An 8,412-nucleotide genomic window follows, 5' to 3' on the forward strand; every position below is an offset into this window, starting at 1 on the left:
AGCTATTTTCCTGCACATACAAACATAAAGGAATGAGCCTAATGCCCAGCAAGGAAAATCTAACACATAATCATACACATAAAATTCATATCATAACATATACTAAAACATATACCATAAACATACATATGTCATATACTACTATAATGGCCATTACTACTTGGGGCTCGTAAACTAAACAAGTCATATGCCCATTAGATTTGTGGGGCTTGCTAGCTAAGCAAGTCATATGCCCATAAATTTATTGGGACTTGTTAGTTATACAAGTCATATGCCCAAGTCTACACACATACATAATATAACATATAACATAACACATAAATCATAAGATAACATATAACATAACATATAAAAACCTATCCTATTTTCCTTATCAAATATACCGGGATATGTGAACAGAATTGGGACTTTGGAACACTCCTAAAAATCATCATAGAAGGGTGAGTATACTAAAGAAAATAGGATGAAAAGAATGGACGAACTATACCATCAAGAGTATACTTACCAAAAATCTTACGTTCAAGATCTTAGATTTCCTAACCAAGAATAAAGAATAGAGTTAGGATTTTGAGTAGAAAACTATAAGAATAACACAGAAATGAAATAATGAATACCTCGAATGCTTCTATAACCGAACTACACCTCGAACCGAAAAATACTATGAACCTTACTTCCCGAGTGTTTATTAAGCTTATAAAGTTAAAGCTTATATTCCCAACCCAAGTGTTTAAGCACTCAAAATAACCTACCAGCTTGCAGACTCTGAACTTAGCTTGATGAATGAATAAATGGCTGGGTACTAGGTCCTATTTATAGAGTTCAAGGATGAAAAGATCTTCATTTAACTTGAATAAAATAATGGCTTTTTAATTGAAAAATATTTGAATTATCGTTCAGCAGAGGCTGAAGACTCGGTCAGAAAGATGATGGACTTATCAAGAGGTTAAAGATTAAAATGAGCTCGGTTTAAAAAACATTCAAAGGAGTCGATATATTGCCTGGGCTAATATGCCCGAGGTTCGTCGAGGTGATCATGCGAAGTTACGTGTTTTTCGTATTCCCGTATGGCGATATATCGCCCCCCTATAGCTGCGATATATCGGCATACGCTGAAATATTAAACACGAAATTGCACATTTTCAACCTAATTTGAATTGAGTAAACAGCCTTGACTAAGTCCTCTAATGATTTCAAAGCTGCTGACAGACCCTAGGATATTCAAATATTAATCTTAATAAACTTATTCCTCAAAAATACTTAATTATCATTAAACATACATATGACAAGTGTTACTCTCTTATTGGGTCTATCTAACCTTATAATATAATAAATATCACCATCAATATCAGTCATATTAATCAAACCTTAGGTTAAAATTGATATTCTTAAACTATAGGTTAAACTTAGAAAATCTACAAGTGTTACTACAAGTGTCCAATTAAATCCTGGTCTGAATCAAAATCCACAGTCATAAAAATACTACAATTATTACTATTGCTACTACTATCTAACTATCTATGTAAAGTTCTTGGACTCTACACGTTCATAAGCTTTATGATTTGTTTAAGAATAAACAACACAAAGAAAAACAACAAACAAAAAGATAGTTGAACAAAGACTACTCTTTACATACAAAAGAACTCTTCAAAATATAAAACGTCAGAGCAGTGAAGAGCTGAGATTAGCTGCTGCTTAGTTCTGTATTTATAGAGTTTAGGAAACCCTAAGCCAGCCAATCTTGTTTATGGTCCCAATCAGACCAAATCAAGAAGGTACTAAAAATAGCTTCCAATTACATTAACTGTAAGATTTTTCAGATGAGACAGAGAATCATTCTGTAGCATCAGGAAAATCGACGAATATGGACTTAAATCCCAACCAGGTTCATTTCGATATTTCCTTCCTTGGGCACAAAACATCATTCATTTTCCTCTTTTTAAACCAAATAAAATCAAGGAAAATATGCAGATAATAATTCTATAATACACATACTTATTGTAGACAAAGTTGCCATAAATAAATAAAGAAATTTGACCATATATAAAATGCACTTAATAAAGAATTTATTCTTACCAAAAAAAGACATAATCCACTTACTTACCCGATATATAATTTTGAAAACACCAATTAAATAATAAAATATATTTATTAAAAAAGTTAGGTAATTTAGGATTTTACAAAGGTTAATAGTATATATACTTTTGATTAAATAAAAATGAACTACCGTTCCTGATTTTATAAGGAAAGGTTGAAAACAAAAGTTTGTTTTTTTCCAATACGAGACTCTTTGCATATTATTATTGTTGTTTTTAAGTGTGTTTTAGAAAAATCCCTAGTAATTAGATGTAATTAGTGAGGATTGCTAAATTATATGTTTTTTTTGTTTCAGTAAGTAATTACACTGAAATCCTATAACTAAACCGTATAATTATACCAAAATAATATTAATTATCAAATATAATGTTTTTCTTTCTAATATTAATATTTTCTTAGAAAAATATTCATATTATTTTTACAATTTTCCATATTTCTTGGCGAAAATATATTTTTTATTTATTATTGTTATTTTTCATATTTTTTCTTCTTCAGATAATAATTATAAACTATTTTAGAAGATAATGATTTCTTTATTAAATTTTATGTTTATATTATATATATTTTTTTATCGGAAACATAATTTCAAGTAAAAAACAAAAAACAAAAAACAAAAAATTAGCATTAATAATGCGAATCTATATATGTTTATTGCTTTTATTTAATTATTGTTGTTGAAGCATAAAATGTTAGGCTTGAAATGTACTGTCAGATCATTTTCTCAAATACTCATACAATTTATGCAATGTAACCAGTTAAGTCTCCCCGATATTCTCTCTAGTGAGAGTTTTTTGTGGGATTTCAAGTCTCCTCACCTCCGGTGAGGTGTTTAGTTATGATCAAAGTGTGTGGTTAAAGTTACATGAGTAGATTGGTTTCTGGTGTTGTAGTAGTGTCGATAGTGTTATCTCGACAAATTGATGGATGTGGAGCTTGTGAGACGGTTGAATGATGTCCTTCATTTGGATGACGATGATGGTCTAGTGGTTCGAGTAGAGAAGGAGAAGGTGGAGGAGGGTAAGAGGCAACTTGATTTTATGTCTTATAGGTGAGTTTTAGGTGTGTTTTAATGTGTTAGTTTATGTTGTGTTTTAGTAATTTTAGGATTGTTTTGTGAAGTTCTATGCTTTTATTTGTGTTGCTTTAGGCCTGGAAGGATTTGGGACGAATTGAAATTGAAATAGGTTCGGAAACTCGAGAAAAAGACAAAGTTGAGAAATTTTTTCATTTGGAAGCGAGTGGTGAACCTGATAACTCCATTTTAGTGTCATTTTAGGATGTACTTTTGTGGTAATCTTGAGTCTTTTTGTTTGTTTTGTGCAAGATTACGCTTGTGTTTATCTTTGTCTTTGTTGTAGGTAGGTACTATGAATCATGAGCTAACGTGACAAGAAGAGGAAATGGTGGAAAAATGGAGCTTTTGGTGGTTGTTCGACTCAAATTGGCGTTAAGGATGAGTTACAAGAAGTTTTTGATGAAGGAAGGATTTCAAAAGGTCAAAATTTGACAAAAAAATAGAATTAGAGACGTGACATGGGCTTAAGGGCGGCAACTCTAGCAAAGTCAGAGGCTGCATAACCTGCTGAAAGGAATTAGAGTCGCGACTTGGTCAAGAGAGTCGCAGCGCTAGAAGAAACAAAGGCAAATCTAAGAGGCGCATCAAGACGCGGGCCATGACCTTGGTGAAGAGGGCCGCAACACCTGAAGACCTAACCAGATTCTGCAATGCCTTAAAAAAGACACTGGCCGCGACCTAAGAAAGGCCAAGTGGCGGCACGCTTTGCCAACAAAAAAGAATTCATTTTTTTTATATATAAATTCAGACTTTAGATTTTAATGAGAATTAGGTCAAATGTTTTATTACGAATTTAGAGAGCAATTCTGATTCTAAGACATTATTTTCTACAATTTCATATTTTTATTTCTTCTTCAAGCTTTTGGATTTTATGTTTCTGAATAATTATTTTGTTGTTTTAGTCATGTCTAATATGAACTAAATCCTCTATCTAGGGGTTCATTTAGTCACTTTGATTTCTATTTAATTTTATTATGATGTTCTATTGATTCTTCTTCTTTATTCTAATCTATATAATGTTTGCCTAATGCTAGTAAATACTTCATCAATATTTGCTTGATTTATGATTTTGATTCAAATTCGAAAGATGCGAATTGAATATGCTATCGTTATATATACATAGGTTACATATTGGACGAGAGTATCTATATGACTTGTGTAGCAATTAGGTTACCATTCTTAATGCCTGCTATGTGTTTAAGTTTATCACAGAGATGTAGAAAACCTGCATATAGGTTGAGATCTTATATCTTGAAAAAGAATATGAATCAATTTTTGTTAACTTCCTATTAAAATAGGAAGAAGAGATTTATAATTGATTAGTAAAATTAATAGAATGAAAAGTTGATGAAGCTAATACCCTAGGTTTTTAATTATTGAATCAATCTTTATTATTGCAAAGTTTATTTTTATTTTAAGTCTTAGTTTAAAAATCACTCTATTTTCGACAGACAAATAGAAATTTAAAAGCAATTATTGGTATTGGTTGATAGTCCTTTTGGGAACGATACTTTGCTTACTATTTTATTAGTTGAATCGATTGTGTATACTTGCACATCATATTTTGCCAATCAAGTTCTTGGGGTCATTGCCGGGGACTAATATCCAATATCAAAATTAATTGTTTTTTGTTCTACTTTGGTTTTTTACTTTAAGTACTCATTCGGATGCTGACTGTATTGTGTTTCAGGAATTATCATTATATGCAGGGAAGTAGACAAAATGAACTCATGCCGGTAGATCTTGAAATTGAGAGAATGTGCAGACAAAACCGAAAGATAAAGAAAATGTTGGATTTTGCCATGGCTGAGAATGCGAATAATGGTGGCAACAGCAATGCAAATATGGGTAATGCGAGGAACACAACAGTTGAGGTTGACCCGCCATTGAGAAATTATGTACTCCCTACTATTATGGGGATACATTCAAGTATTCGTCCTCCTACTGTAGAGGTGAATAATTTTGAGATAAAACCCTCGATCATTTAGATGGTACAAAATTGTGTACAATTTGGGGGATTACCAAAAGAGGATCCGAATCTCCACATCACCAATTTTTAAGAGTTGTGTGCAACATTCAAAATAAATGGGGTGAGTAACGATGTTGACAGATTAAGATTATTCCTGTTTTCGTTAAGATACCGAGCTAAGAGTTTGTTGAATTAATTACAAGCCAACTCTATAGTCACTTGGGAAGATTTGGCTAAGAAATTCCTTGGTAAATATTTTCCTCCTGTGAAGTTAACTCAATATAGAGGAGAGATTAATAACTTTCTTCAGTTGGATGGGGAGTCTTTATATGATGTGTGGGAGCTTTTTAAAGAGTTGCAAAGGAAGTACCCACATCATGGAATAGAGAAGTGGCTACTGGTGCACACATTTTACAATGGTTTAGGGGGAAATACAAGGAAAATTATTGATGCAACATCGGGAGGAGCGTTTATGAGAAAAAAATGCTAATGAAGCTTATGAATTACTGGAAGAGATGGCCATGAATAACTACAATTGGCCCATTGAGCGTGAGAATAAGATGGTGGCAGGAGTCTTAGAGGTCGATCCTATTGCTTTATTGACCACTCAAGTGGTATCTCTAACCAAGAAATTGTAGCAGAATAGCTGACCCAAGAAATGCAAGTACAGAATGTAACGAGTTGTGAGATTTGTGGGGGTCCGCATTCTTATGAGAAATGCCCGAGCACTGCTAGTTGCTCAACAGACATGAACAATTTGCCTTTGGAACAGGCACATGATATTGTTAACTTTCCAAGACCTGCACACAACACTTACTTGAATACATATACTCCTGCGTGGAAGAATCACCCCAACTTGTCTTGGAAAAATAACCCAGGTTTACAACCACATTATTTACCTTAACCCCACCTCATCAACCAACTTATGGACTACACTCTAGGCCTTATTATGATCCGAACCCACGCCCATCTCATCCACTACCACATCCTCCGATGAACTCACCTAAAACTTAACTTGACTAGTTAAATCAATTCATGACAGAGACAAGGTCTTCAGTCAGGAATTTGGAGACACAAATGGGTCAGTTGGCTAAACTACTTTCTAGTAGACCGCAAGGGAATTTGCCTAGTTCCACAGAGGTTAATCCCAAAGAGCAATGTCAAGCTGTCACTTTGAGGAGTGGGATTAAGTAAGATGAGCCTACAGTGGATGGCAAGGGAAAGAAGACAGAGGATCAACATGCCACTAGTCCAGCACAAGAGGAGGTTACTGAAGACCTTTCAAAGAAAGAAAAACCGAAATACACCGAGCCTACACCAATGATTCCTTATCCTCAACGGTTCCGAAAGGCCAATCTTGACAAACAATTCTCCAAATTTCTTGAGTTATTTAAGAAACTTCACATTAAAATTCCCTTTGCCGAGGCTCTTGAACAAATGCCTAGTTATGTGAAGTTTATGAAAGATATATTGTCTAATAAGAGAAAAATGGAGGACTATGAAACCATGGCATTGACAGAAGAGTGTAGTGCAATTATTCAAAAGAAACTTCCTCAAAAGTTAACAGATTCGGGTAGCTTCACTATACCTTGCACCATTGGGAACTTTCATTGTGAGAGGACTTTATGTGATTTGGGTGCAAGCATTAATTTAATGTCGTTGTTCGTATTTAGAAGACTTGGTTTGGGGGAAGCTAGACCCACTACTATTACTCTTCAATTGGCTGACCGTTCATTAACACATCCCCGAGGTATTATTGAAGACGTTCTTGTCAAAGTGGACAAGTTCATTTTTCCCACTAATTTTATTGTTCTTGATATGGAGGAAGATGAAGATGTTCCTATTATTTTGGAAAGACTGTTTTCAGCCACCGGTCAAGCTTTGATAGATGTTCAGAAGGGTGAGTTAAGGCTTAGAGTACAAGGTGATGAGGTTTTTTTTAATGTCTTTAAAGCCTAGAAATACCCTTCAGCTAGTGACAATTGTTTCAGTGTTAGTGTATTGGAGAAACAAGGTGAAAGGGTCAAGTATTTTAAGGATCCACTTGAGTTGAGTTTGGTTTCAAGTCCAAGAGAGTGTGATGGTACTGAAGCCAACAAGTATGTTAAGTGGTTGAAATTGGGGCAAGTGCCTGAGAGACCACTTCCATCTATTGAGAAACCAATAGTCCTTGAGTTAAAGACATTGCCTGACCACCTTCAGTATGCATATTTGGGTGAGAACAATACACTACCGGTTATTATATCAGCTTCGTTATCTCTAATTGAAGAAGAGAAGCTACTTAGGGTGTTGAGGGCTCACAAGCTAGCAATTGGGTGGACTTTGGCAAATATCAAGGGTATAAGCTCTTCCACGGTGATGCACCGCATATTAATGGAGGAGGATAGTAAGCCTAGTATTGATGCTCAGAGAAGGCTTAATCCTTCAATGAAGGAGGTGGTAAGGAAGGAAATCCTTAAATGGTTGGATGAAGGGGTGATTTACCCAATATTTGAGACTGCATGGGTCCTGTTCATATGGTCCCGAAGAAAGGTGGCATGACAATTGTTGCGAAATTTTAAGCTATGCAAGTGCACACAGTCGCAATTTGTAATAATATGGTAAAAACCAAGTATCGTCCTCAAGGACTGAATTCTCAATTACCAATCAATTAATTTATCTTTCTATTTGATCAATTAGAATTCTTGATTCTTATAGACACAACAAAAGAAACTATAATATTCAGAAACAATAATTAAAAATTAAATAAAATAACAAAACCTTGGATTAAATTCACTGTAAAACAATTAGGAATCCTAATCTTCTCTACTATCCACTCTATTAATCTTTAATGCAATTACTACTGAAACTCTTCTCATTGAAATGATAGGTATGCAAAAGTGTTAACTATTCGAGTTAAGAAATAGAAAACTCGACCTAGTGTGAATTCCCTATATTTCTATGGTCAATTCAAACAATAGGAAGCAATGAATACAACCCTCAATCACATAAACCAATTTGATACTCTCGTTCTAAATTGAAATCTATGTCTATTCAATTTTAGCATATTCAAATCTCACTTTTCAGATTTTGATTCAAATTCGTAAATCATATGTAAAAGATGCGCAGTCAATTACATACACAATAAACACAAATTGAATAGATTTCAGATGAAGGAGAAATAGATAATTGCATTAAATCATAATAGAGTTTCAAGAGAGTCAATTAGAAAACCTAAACAGAAATTTAGTTCATAAACATGACTAAATCAAACATAAACATAGAATCAAAAGAT

General features: G+C 33.7%; 1 non-coding gene across 1 annotated transcript; it reads right to left on the reverse strand.

Moving 5' to 3' along the window:
* Window positions 1-5,416: 5,416 nt before the first annotated feature.
* On the reverse strand, window positions 5,417-5,522 carry LOC133807771 (small nucleolar RNA R71). The gene has a single exon (XR_009879665.1). It is a non-coding gene; the product is annotated as a small nucleolar RNA R71 (small nucleolar RNA).
* Window positions 5,523-8,412: the final 2,890 nt, after the last annotated feature.

The sequence above is a fragment of the Humulus lupulus genome, chromosome X, assembly GCF_963169125.1.
Source record: "Humulus lupulus chromosome X, drHumLupu1.1, whole genome shotgun sequence".
NCBI classification, from domain to species: Eukaryota; Viridiplantae; Streptophyta; class Magnoliopsida; order Rosales; family Cannabaceae; genus Humulus; species Humulus lupulus.